A 10503-nucleotide genomic window follows, 5' to 3' on the forward strand; every position below is an offset into this window, starting at 1 on the left:
AGGATGGGGGCAGAGTAGCAGAAGGCCCGACCACCAATGGCGGGGCGAGCGAAGCAGAGGATGTGAAGCAGGCCAGAAACAGCTGAGTGGAGGGAGTGAGCAGAATGGTAGGGGGTTTGGAGGTCGCAGAGGTAGGCGAGAGTAGGACCAGGATCTTGAACTGTATCCACTGTGTGAAGAGAAGCCAGTGGAGTCAGGTGAGGATGGGGGTGATAGGGTCATGGAGCCTAGTGTGGGAGAGGACACGGGCTGCAGAGTTCTGGATGATCTGAAGTCTATGGAGGGAGGAGTCGGGGAGGCCGACAAGCAGGGAGTTTGCATAGTCAAGTCTCAATGTAATGAATGCGTGTATGAGGGTCTTGGCAGCCTGCGGTGTGACACAGTGGCGGAGTCGGGCGATGTTGCAGAGGTGGGGGAAGGCAGAGCGGGACATAGCATGGATGTGGGTAGAAAGGACAGTTGAGGGTCAAACAAGACCCCAAGGTTCTGGACTGGCTCAGTGAGGTGGAGTGTGCAGCCATGGATGGTGATGCTGTCAGCGGTGTGGAGGCGCTGATGGGAGCCAATCAGCAGAGCCTCGGTCTTGTTGACGTTCAACTGAAGAGAGTTAAACCAAGGTCCCGTCTATGCCCTGTTCAGGTGGATGTTAAAAATCCCGTGTGGCTACTCAAAAAGAAAAGTTTCTCTCTCCGGGACCAACAATTGCCCAAATAAAACTAGTCACTCACTTCGTGGCTGTTTGTGGAACACAAAATACAGTCACTGCTTGTTACAGTATATCCTGTGAAGCTCTTTGAGACGTTTCGATGAGGTGATAAGGTGCTATGTCAAATGTAAGAATTATAGAAACCGGAGTAGGCCATTCAGCCCCTCAAGCCTGTTCTACCATTTTATTAGATCATGCTCAGACGCCGTCCGGCATGGAAGGCGCTGTATAAATCCAAGTTGTTGTTGTTGACTGATCTGTACCTCAACTCCATTTACCCACAGTTGCCCCATATCCCTTGATACCTTGGCCCAAAAACATCTGTACACCTCAGTCTTGAAAGCGTGAATGGTTCTAACATCCACAGCCTTTTGGGGGAGAGTTCCAGATTCCCATTACCCTTTGGGTGAAAAACTACCTCCTGATTTCACTCCTATATGGCTTAGCTCTAATTTTAAGATGATGCCCCTTGTTCCGGATTCCCCACCAGAGGAAATAGTTTCTCTGTATGTACCTTATCAAATACCTTTATTATTTAAAAAGTCTCAATCAAATCATTCCTCAACCTTCTAAACTCAAGGGAACAGAGACCAACTTTATGGAACCTGTCCTTATAATTTAATCCTTTTAGCCCTGGTATCATTCTGGTGATTCTGCCCAGCACCACCTCCAGAGCCAATATATCCTTCTTGAGGTGCGTTGCCCAAAACTGAACACAGTACTCCAGATAGGGTCTGACCAAGGCTCTGTATAGATGAAGCATCAAGTCCTCTCCTTTATATTACAGCCCCTTGAGATAAAGGCCAACATCGCATTAGACTTCTTGTACCTGTGAGCTTGTTTTTAGTGATTTGTGTAGTGGACACCCAAATCCCTTTGCTCCTCCACAGTTCTTAGTTTCTCACCATAAAAAAATATTCTGTTTTGCTATTTTTTGATCATAGTGGATGACCTCACACGTCCCCACATTGAATTCCATCTGCCACAGTTTTGCCGACTCACTTAATCTAAGTCCCTTTGTAACTTCCTGCTCCCATCTACACAATTTACTGTGCCTCCTAACTTTGCGTTATCTACAATAAATAATAATTCTTGCATTTGATATAGCGCTTTTCATGTCTTCTAAACGTCTCAAAAGCGCTTCACAGAATATACTGTAAAGTGAATTGACTGTATATTTGTGGGCGAAACACGGCAGCCAATTGCGCACAGCAGTGTGTCACAAACAGTCGTGGATTGAAATTGAAGTGACCAATTTATTATTTTTTTTTCTTGAGGAATTATTAAGCGTGTGGAGTAAGGAAACTTGCCCAAGGTTTCGCCCTGCCGGGAATCGAACCCAGGTCTCTGACTTGCAAGGCGAGTGCTCTAACCACTGAGCTACAAGACTCCACTGCAAATTACTCTGTCATCTGCAAATTATTATATAATTATATCATTATTGTGGCTATTTTTTGGGACGTTGCTGTGTGGAAACTGACGACCTAAAAATATACAGTGATTGCACTTTACAGTAAAGTTCCCACCCCCCCATGACTCAAGATGTAAATTCTTCACAAAATAACGCTGCCAACAGATCAGTGAGTTCAGTCTGAGTTCATAGTAACATAGGAACAGAAGGCCATTCAGTCCCTCGAGCCTGTTCCGCCATTCATTGAGATCAGGACTGATCTGTACCTCAAGTCCAATTACTTGCCCGTGCCCCGTATCCCTTGATACTCTGACTTAACAAATATCTATCCACCTCAGTCTTGAAGCTGTGAATGGATCCAACATCCACAGCCTTCCATCTGGAGACAGCAGGGGGAGCTATTGCTCCACACAAACACGTTCAACATGGAAGGTCGTCTCAAAGCGCTTCACAGAATTGTGCATTGACTGAGTGTTTTGCGAGTGAACTTAGCAGAGAGTGAGTGACCGAATAATGTCCGCCTGAACAGGCACAGACGGGGCCTCGGTTTAACGGTTCATCCAAAGGACAGCGTCTCCCCACGGTACTACACTGACGTGTCAGCCTGGACTATGTGATTCCAAGTCCCAGACTTGGGGGCTTGAACCCACAACCTTCTGACTCAGAGGCGAGAGCGCTACCACTGAGCCAGATTGGCCACACTGGGAGCAGGGATTCTTCCCACTCAAAGCCCTAACAGTAGGGTGGTCTGAGCTGGACAAGCAGCAGGTGAAGCTTGCTAGGCAGTGCTCTCAATACAAATCGTGCAGTGTTAGCTGGTTAAACTAACACATTTACCACATTTACCCCAACAAACACTCAGGCCCCCAGTGCTTGGCTCTCACCAACCTATGCTTAATATTCTCTGGAATTAGGTAAGCAGGGTGCGTCAATCCAGGGAGAGAGAATATGCGTTCCAGACACAGGAATTTACAATGTGTAGGTGACCTACATATGTGTCATGTAGTCTTAAGATGACACTGCAATGTAGTGCTGGGGAGGTGTATTGTCAGAGGTGCCATCCTTCAGTTAAGATGTTAAACCTTTTCAGGTGATTATTAAAGATCCTATGGCACGATTCGAAAAGATAAGGGAGTTTCTCTCTTCCGGTGACTAACCATCCCCCAAATAAAATTGGTCACTCCTTGCATAGCTGTTTGTGGGACATTGCTGTGTGCATTGTGCTGACGCTTTTGCTTACAAAATATACAGTCCATTTCACATTAAATCCTGTGAAGTGCTTTGAGACGTCCTTCTGACATAATAAGGCACTATAGCAAATGCAAGGATTATTACTCTGTCTGGTTTGGAGACGCTTAAGCAAGGTGAAACACCCAGCTAACCACAAACAATTCACATTTATATACAGTGCTTGTTCTGTTTTTCCAAGTACTCTTGACAGCGTTCTGCCACTGTCAAGCGCTCTGGGGCGCTACCCTGCATAAGGGGCGCTATCTAAATGCAAGTTGTTGTTGTTTACCAAACTCTCTGCTTCTGTGCCTAAATTCCTCCACTACTACTCATTATGGTTTAATCACCATTCGCTCTGTGAATCCACCTCCTGTTCTTTTTCTCTCGTTAAGTGCAACGCAGATACAAGGGCAATATGATTAGAGTAAAGAACTCCAGTGGGGGAGCGAGCACCCGCATAGACATGATGGGGAGAGAGCAGGGAATGGGATTAGAGTAGAGAGCTGTGGTCGCTGGGAGTCAGGCTCAGTGTGTAAGCAAAGCTACACCCTGAATACTTCCATGATCCACCAATTCCCAGATAGAAGTATATGGTTTCTGTCCATCGGCCTTTCAACAGATGCCAATGCCTCAGTGGGAAACAGAACCCCTGGTGTGTGGAGCTGTGCTGATCCCCTGGGCCTGTGGCCAGGCTGAGGGGAGGACAAGAAAGCTGCGGTCCCTGGGGGAGGGAGGGGAGAGGGGGGAGGGAGCCCAAAAGCATTTCTGGGCGATTACTGTCCGGGGCTGTTACACTCCATACCACACCATGCTAGAGTGAAATGTGAACCATGTGTGATACACTTAGCTCCAGAGAGACACAGAGAGGAGAGCTACCCACGGAGAGAGAGAGAGAGAGAGAGAGAAAGAGCTGCCCAGAGAGAGAGAGGAGAGCTGCCCACGGAGAGAGAGAGAGAGAGGAGAGCTGACCAGAGAGAGAGAGAGAGAGAGAGGTGAGCTGCCCACGGAGAGAGAGAGAGAGAGGAACATGGTACCAATTTGCATTTCACCCAGAAAATACACAATCAATCCACTTTATTCTGTGAAGCGCTTTGAGACGCCCTATAAGCGCTATGCAAGGATTATTATCATTAGGAAAACAAGGGAAGGCCATTCAGCCCATCAAGCCTGTTCCACTACTTTATTGGATCCAATAATAATAATCTTTATGTTTGATATTGTGTGGTTCCATTCACATCAAACCACTTTACAAGGTTTACTGTAAAGTGTGACTTTTTTGTTAGTAAATAAGCCAGTTTGTACATTGCAATGCCCCACAGACATCGTGAAGTGAATGGTCCGTAAAATGTCAGAATCGAGCCCACCCTCTGTGACGGTCTCTCGTCGGGATCCTGAGCCAGGTGGGTCCGCAGTATTCCAGGGCACTGCTGATGGCAGCACAGCCCAGCCTGGCTCATCACCAGGACCTGGAAGGGCAGACCAGTCACTGGGGGTGGGGAATCCTCCCACTCAGCTCCTGTTAACCCTGCAAACCAAAGCCCCTAATGGGTAGGGTGGTCCCAGCTGGACAAGCACCGGGAAAGCTTGCCAGACAGTGATATCAATGGCAAGCTATGCGGGTTTAGCTAGTTAGACTCCAGGAATTACCAATTTGGGGTCCCTAAGCCTTGGCTCTTGCCAATCTGCTCATTATCATTTCGCCTACAGTCAATTCACTTTACTGTGAAGCGCTTTGAGACATCTCAATGACATAATCAGGCGTTATATCAAATGCAAGGCTTATTATTATTAATACTCTCCCGAATTAGGTAAACAGATTGCGTCCCTCCAGGGAGAGAGTGCCAGACATGGTCATTTCCATGGTAAGTGGCATTGATGTGTGGAACTCTCAGTCTGTAGACTCCTGATCACAGTGTTGGGTTTCCGTGTGTGTCAGACACCTGGCTGATCACAGTGATAGGTTTCCATGTATGTCAGACACCCGGTTGATCACAGTGATGGGTTTCCACAAATTTCAGACACCCGGTCGACCAAAAAAAAAATGTGTAACATGTCTGGTGAGGAGTGAGAAAGAGCAAAACAAAACCCTGGTGGTTTGGGCTCCCAGATGTCAGGATGTATTAGGGCAGGCTGGCTCAGGAACAGATTAAAAAGGAAAATTCTTCCCAAATTACAGTGTTTCACTGAAAAAGTAAAGGTTAAAAGCACAAGTGGAGATCCGTGTGGTATATTGCTGATTGCTAAAATATGTGGAGATTTGCTTTGACATCAGATATTGTACCAAACGTAAGCCGGTGTGTCTGATGAACAGAGGAAAGTGTTCCCACATGCGCCTGGCGTTAGTACATCAAACTCAATCCAGTCTGTAGTTTATACTCTTTCTGCCCCCACCCCCACCAATTCCCTGCGTTTTTTAAAGGGTCTCACACCAACTCAACCCCCCTACCCCAAAAACACACACCACCACTTCGTTGGCTCCGTGTGAACTTCTGCAATGAATCCCGTCTGAAAAACTTACCCGAGAATGCCAGGCATTTGATCCCAGGGGTGGGAGACCCTAAGCATTCTCCTCATTCCTAATCAATGAGGTCTTCTCAGCATAACAATAATAATAAATAATAATCCTTGCATTTGGTCCAGCGCCTTATCACGTCGTTGAGATGTCTCAAAGCGCTTCACGGGATATACTGTAAAGTGTAGTGACTGTATTTGTGGGTGAACGAGGCAGCCAATTTGGGCACAGCAACATCCCACAAACAGTCGTGAACTGAATAACTGATTTTACAACCTCCCGACCTAGAGGCCAGACTGACAGCGAATGTGAAGCACGTGTGCAACGACTAATTGCAGTTACACAGCTCCCTTCAGGATAGTGTCTCAGAGTGAGACGCGGGGAGAAGGAGCTGGTAACGTCAGGCTGCTGTTTACTTGCTCTGTTGTGTCGTCCTTTGTGTTTTTAAGATATTTGAGGCTTACAATGTGCCTACCAATAAATATCCCCTCCAAAGCCCCCCCCGCCCGCTCCGTCTCCATCGCTGATCCCCAGCTGGGAATAATTAGAAAATGCTTTTTTTGATGAAAATTCCTTTTGAACCAAGTAAACAGTGCTGGTAAACAGACATTGTGAGAAATCCCCCCCAACATGTTAATGTGTGTGGGGGCGGGGGGGGGGGGCGGGGGAGACTCACATGGAGACAGATGCCAGCACCCATGGGATGGAGTGAGCGGCCTTCTGTTCTGGAACATTCCACGGTTTCCTTAAATCCTTTTTACGCTTGTACCAGGCTCATTGGGTATCACACTCCCCTCTGATTCACAAGGTCGGGCTCTACATCAGGCACTCTGAGCTCACAGTCTAGGCTGACACTCCAGTGTAGTGCTGGGGGCCGAGCAGAGAGAGCACAGCATTGTCAGAGATGCCATATTTTGAGTATGATGATAAACCGAGCTCCCTGTCTGGCTGCTCAGGTGGATGTCAAAGATCCCATGGTGCTATTGGAAAAGAGAAGGCGGTTTCTCTCTTCTGGTGTCTTGGCCAACAATCCCCCAGATAAAATGGTGTCACTCAATTCACGACTTTGTGCAACTCTGCTGTGCCCAACTGGCTGCCCCATTGCGCCCACAAAATATACAGTCACTACACTTTACAGTGTAAACTACATATCTCAACAACGTGATAAGGCGATATATCAAATGCAATTATTTTATTATTTTCTTTCCTTTCTCTTCATTTTTTCTTCCTTCTCTTTTTCTGCTGAGCTGAGACACAGATGAGTTGCCCTTTGCCCTGCGAGGTGCAGTATAACATCGCATCAATACTGTGTCCATCCCGAGAGCCTGCGGGTGAAATCTGACCTCTCTTGTTGCTCAGATTACCACAGTGCCTGTCATGGCCAAACCAAGACACTTTTCTTGTGTGCTATTTAACACGTCCATTCTCCTCAGTTGCCCAGGATCCTATTTACACCAGACTGACTCCTACTAAGGGACTGCTCCCTGTCCACAGTACTTCAGGGCACTGCTGATGACAGCACAGCCCAGCCTGGCTCATCAGCAGGGCTGTCAGGGGAGACCAGTCACTGAGGGCAAGGAATCATTCCACTCAGCTCCTGTTAAGCCTGCAAGCCAAAGCCCTAATGTGTAGGATGGTCCTAGCTGCATAAGCAGCTGGAAAGCTTGTCAATGGTTTGACTCCAGCAGTTTTACCCTATTCCACACTCTGGAGTCCCCAAGCCTTGGCTCTTGCATCCTATGCATAATAGTCGAAGTCCCAGGTTCAATTCCTTATGCAAGTTTCCTTACTCCACACGCCTGTTAACCCAGCAGTGAGTAGGAACCCTGGTATTAGTCAATTGTAATCCTGTAGCTCAGTGGTTAGAGCACTTGCCTTGCAATTTCAGGCAGGGCGAAACCTTGGGCAAATTTCCTTACTCCACACGCCTAATAATAATCCCTCTAAAACAAAACAATAATAAATTAGTCATTTTCAATCCACGGCTGTTTGTGGGACACTGCTGTCTGTGTGCAATTGGCTGCCGCATTTCGCCCACAAATATACAGTCAATTCACTTTACAGCATATTCTGTGAAGCACTTTGAGACATCGAGAAGGATTATTGTTATTATTAATTGACGGATCACTTTCCAGGGTAATAATCCCTCAAAAAATGTGGTCACTGAATCCATGACTGTGGGACACTAGTGTATGCAATTGGCTGCCGTGTATCACCCACAAATAAGGTCAATCCGCTTTACAGTATATTCTGTTAAGCTCTTTGAAACGTCTCAACAGCGTGATAAGGCACTATATCAAATGCAAGGATTATTATTATTATTATCATCATGCTCTCTGGAATTAGGTAAGCACGGTGTGTCCCTCAGAGAGAGTGCTTATTCCGATTGCAAGCGACTGTGAGTCCGCAGTGCTATAACGGAGACGGCTAGCGTCTTAACATTCCCTGATCAGCGCTCGGTCGCTCACTCACTTGCTCTCCCTCCTGGGTCCAGCCTCAGCCTGGGCGTTTTTCCCACACTCTTGGTATCCAGGGTTCCGGACTTCCTGTTCCCATTGTACTGCTGCCTTTGTTGACCTGAGCTGTTGTTTTGTGAGCGGCCAGGTTGTTATGAGCCCTATTTCCTGGTAAAGTGCACAGTCAGACGATGGATGGCTTCCTGCAGACCTAGCTCAGTGTGGCCGGGGTCAGCAGGTCATCTGTCTCCAGACACAAACCACTTTCGTCCACTGGGGCCCCCTACAGGTCGTCCCCATTATAACGCAACGGGTTTTGGGTGCATGGACTTGGAGCCTGTGTTATACCAGTCAGTACCTCCAGGATTCCCTGTAGTGTAGTGGTTTGCGCGCTTGCCTCACACGCGAGAGGACCTGGGTTCAATTCCCAGGCAGGGCGAAACCTTAGGCAAGTTTCCTTACACCACAAACCTCTGTTTATATAGCAGTAAGTAGGAACCCGGTTGTTAGTCAATTGGCGGATTGCTTTCCAGGAGTAATAATCCATTAAAAATAATAATAATTTAGTTACTTAATCCATGACTGTTTGTGGGACACTGCTGTGCACAGTTGGCTGCCACGTTTGACCCACCAAATATACAGTCAATTTACTTTACAGTATATTCCATGAAGCACTTTGAGACATCTTAACGATGTGATAAGGCACTATATCAAATGCAAGGATTATCATTATTATAATCCTCACTCTGGTTGCAGCATTTGCAACCCCCAAAACCGTTCAATTTGTTGTGCAGATCATTGACCGTGACTGTATTTGTAGATGAATGCAGAGTAGTGTCCCACAAACAGCCATGACATTGGCTGCCACGTTTATGTATACAATACATAGTCCCAGCATTTTACAGCAATAATAATAATAATAATACTTGCATTTGATGTAGTTCCTAATCACGATGTCTCAAAGCGCTTCACAGAACATATCATAAAGTGGATTGACTGTGTATTTTGTAAACGCGGCAGCCAATTGCGCACAGCAGTGTCCCGCAAACAGTCATGGATTGAGTGACCAAATCATTTTAAGTATTTTGAGGGATTATTACCCTCAGAAAGCAATCTGCCAATCAACTAACAACCGTGTTCCTACTTACTGCTGGGTAAACAGAGGCGTGTGGAGTAAGGAATCTTGCCTAAGATTTTGCCCTGCCCTGGAATCCAACCCGGGTCTTCTCGCTCTAACCACGCCATTACGGAACTCCAGAATCCTGTAAAGCACTTTGAGAGATCTCAGAGATGTGATCAAGTGCTGTGTGCGATGCGAGGATTGTTATCAGTTATTACAGTTGTGACAATTGATCGGCACCAAACCTGCAGTAATGCAGTTCTCACTTGACAGTTTCACAATGAACCATTGATCCGTTCATTGCTCGCTCCCTTTAAGAGCTGCTGTAATTTCATCCAGGCTGAAGTGGTGGTGGGGGGAACACTGGACATTACGGGGTGGGGGCAAGAGCAGCTTTCTCTCTCCACAGATGAGAGGCTCCAGCACTCGATCTACAGCTAATGGCCTCTCCAGGGGCAGGGGGACGGTTAGTGAAGCCATCTGCTGACTCATAATCTACCTGGTCTCAGCATTGAAACCATTTTGACTCAAAAAGAATCAATATCGCGCCTTTCACCTTATCGAGACAGCTCAAAGTGCTTCACAGGATTTTACTGTGAAGGTAGAATAACTGATTTGTAGGCAAACTTTGAGCTCACGATCCAGGCTGATGCTCCAGTGCAGTGTCGGGGGGATAGAGTGCCACATTGTCAGAGACACCATCCTTCAGATGAGATGTTAACTTCACTCCCGTTGAGGTGAATGTTAACGATCCCATGGCACCGTTGGAAAAGAGAAGGGAATTTCTCTCTCCTGGTGTCCTGGCCGACATTCCCCCAGATAAAATGGCTGATTCACTTCACGATTCTTTGTGGGACATTTCTGTGTGAAAATTGGCTGCCTACACTATTTCAGTGAGCAAGTGGTAAATCTATAGAACAGGCTCCCTAGGAGACGGTAGAAGCAGAAAGTGTTGATTCTTTCAAATTAGACAAATTTCTTTTAGGAAATAATATTTTGGGTACAGTATATGAGGAATGTGAGACATGACATATAGTAAGCGTATGGTTTGGAAGAACCAGGCAACTT

This window comes from Callorhinchus milii, unplaced genomic scaffold (genome assembly GCF_018977255.1).
Source record: "Callorhinchus milii isolate IMCB2004 unplaced genomic scaffold, IMCB_Cmil_1.0 Scaffold1, whole genome shotgun sequence".
NCBI classification, from domain to species: Eukaryota; Metazoa; Chordata; class Chondrichthyes; order Chimaeriformes; family Callorhinchidae; genus Callorhinchus; species Callorhinchus milii.